This window comes from Saccostrea echinata, unplaced genomic scaffold (assembly GCF_033153115.1).
Source record: "Saccostrea echinata isolate AGI-Se365-2 ecotype Australia unplaced genomic scaffold, CSIRO_AGI_Sech_v1 ptg000054l, whole genome shotgun sequence".
NCBI classification, from domain to species: domain Eukaryota; kingdom Metazoa; phylum Mollusca; class Bivalvia; order Ostreida; family Ostreidae; genus Saccostrea; species Saccostrea echinata.
The window spans coordinates 18018107-18020785 of NW_026889803.1; positions in this window are offsets into that span (position 1 = coordinate 18018107).

The window sequence follows — 2679 nt, forward strand, 5'->3', positions numbered from 1 at the left end:
TTTAATGTGCTGTATTAATAAATAAAAAACAATTTTAACCAATTAAAATGAACATAAAGATTAATAAATATTAATAAATATTCATGAGGGAATAGTCCCAGGGAGTAGTTCCATTTTTTCAGGGAATAGTCCTCAGATGAGGGAAATAGTATCTTCTCAAGGAAATAGACAGTTTTATGTTATTAATTTTATATAGAGTAATAACAGTAGAGGTATAATAATTCATTCTGTGACCAGGTAAACAGTGTTGACTGTTTCATTATGTGCAAAAACCATTAAAATGAATCAGGAAACAGTTCAAAATGCCTAATTACAATTTATATAGTAGGTTAGGTAATAATATACACTTATTTCATGACTACGAGGGGAACAGTCAAACTGTTGCCCCGAGGTAATGGGGAAGACCTGGGAAACTGTTGCCCGAGGCCGAAGGCCGAGGGCAACAGTTTCCCAGGTCTTCCCCATTATCGAGGGACAACAGTTTGACTGTTTCCCGAGTTGTCATGAAATAAGTGTTTTATTACCTAACCTACTATATAATTTCTTAAAGTAATGATATCGACATAATAATCAATGGCCTTTAAAATACATCGACAAATGTTTGTACATGTATTATTTTTTATAAACAAACTATTAATCAAATTCTCACACCGATTGGTGTTCAGAAAAATTAATGGATGTGATATTATCATGCACTAATAAATTGAAAAAAAAAACATGTAGTAAACAACATAATGATGTCTTGAAGATTTGAATATTACACGTGTATGGCAAAGAACTATACTGAGTGAAAGGGGCCTACATTTTCCCCAAATTACCCTCAGAAAAGGTGTTCATGGCTTCTTCTTCGAAATGATATTAAATTGATTATATATATATCAGGATTACTTTTCAGATGATAATTTGAAATTGAATGAAAATGCTTTAATTAATACATAATTCAATATTAAAGCTGTAAAGTACGGGGAATTAATTATGACGTCATAATGGAACATACGATTGCATGTATGACATTTTTTAAAATAGCTATATTTTTTTTCCATGTCTGTTATAAACGATTCACTTACATCTTTCACAAAATCAAAATAATTCGGTAAAGCTTATTGATTTCTATAAACAGACCCGTAGAACACGGGAAAACTTTTTTTGAGTATATTATTTTGCTATAGTAAATTTACATTTAGATGCTGGTCCCCCCCCTTTTTGGTTAGATTTGTTTGTTTATTTATTTGTTTGTTTTTTTTGCTTGTCAGATTTTTTTTTGGGGGGGGGGGGGGTGCCTCCCCCACGAAACTGTTACTACATATTATTACAAGATATACAATATGTATATTCAGTATATCTCTTGTAGATGTTTATCAATGATTATACAATTAATTAAGCAATGCTCATTATATTTAAGATCAGGTTTGTTCCATCATTTGGATCTTCCCCCTTCTTTTCTTTCATTTTGTAAATCTGTTTTGCTCCTTCTGAGGGGCCTAAAGTGGAGTAATAAAAATCTTGGGTATCTTGCTACAGGCCTGGTACATGTAAAAAGTTGAGGGAAGTGTTTTTAAGCGTGTTTGTTTTTGGTATAATCATTATCAAATAAAATGTAAGCACATTTTCAAAATAAGTCTACATTTTCTTGTTATAAATATAATTTCTACTTTTAACTTCTGTAGGCGGTACATTGTGACGTTCCACGAAGTATCGGTGATGCAAACACACAACGTGACACCTGTTTGATCTATTCGGTATTGGTACTTCCATAACAGTAGATCTTAATCCAATTCAATTATATCTACTGTGGAATAAACCTGTTATAAAAATGTTCTATAAACTTTTTAGATAGAAAATATACATAGTACTGATCACTTTAATTTGTATTTTAAGGTCAGATGATACGTTCCTCAAATATCTGTTTTGTATACCTTCGAATTATGTGGAAAATATTCAAAATTTTAATTACTTTCTGATTTCTAAACTGGTTTCTAACTGTCTTTAAAACAATGAAACACCAAAAAATGTGTTATTGGCTAATTAAGTTTTTTCCAAAAGGATTTTATAGGAAAAACATCCTCTGGTATCTTGCACAAATGCCTGGTAAGGTACCTCAATTTTTTGCAAGTAAACATGTTAAAGTAGCAATACTTCAATGACAAAATCTTAGAAAAAATTATATATTATTGAGGAACGTATCGTCTGTCCTTAAATTCCGTCATTGTTTGCCGTCAGATCATTGAATTGTCGAACACACTCGTTATTGTGTTAATATTATATATCCACTTAATCCACAGGGATAGGTGATATAAATATCTAATACAGCCTACTAATGGAAATGATACCTTACGTCACTGTTCAAATAAAATGTAATTGGAGAAATTAATGTAAATGTCTCATATTACAATACTACTACAATGCGTTTTCTCCTCTCATGTTTACACATCTAGGACGCACTTGGTCTATTATGACAAATATGCATTTTAAATGGAATGAAGTAGCATCAATTTCACTTCTGCACTAAGATTCGGCAGTAATAATGTCACGTTTTCATTTATAAAACATATCTCTGGATGAATTGATTTGCTTTTAAATTGTAAAAATATATCCGCGTAGTAACTAATAAAACAATTATTGAACAAATCCATATTTTTGTTTAAATATTTTATTTCCAATTTTAGTCTCTTTACATGA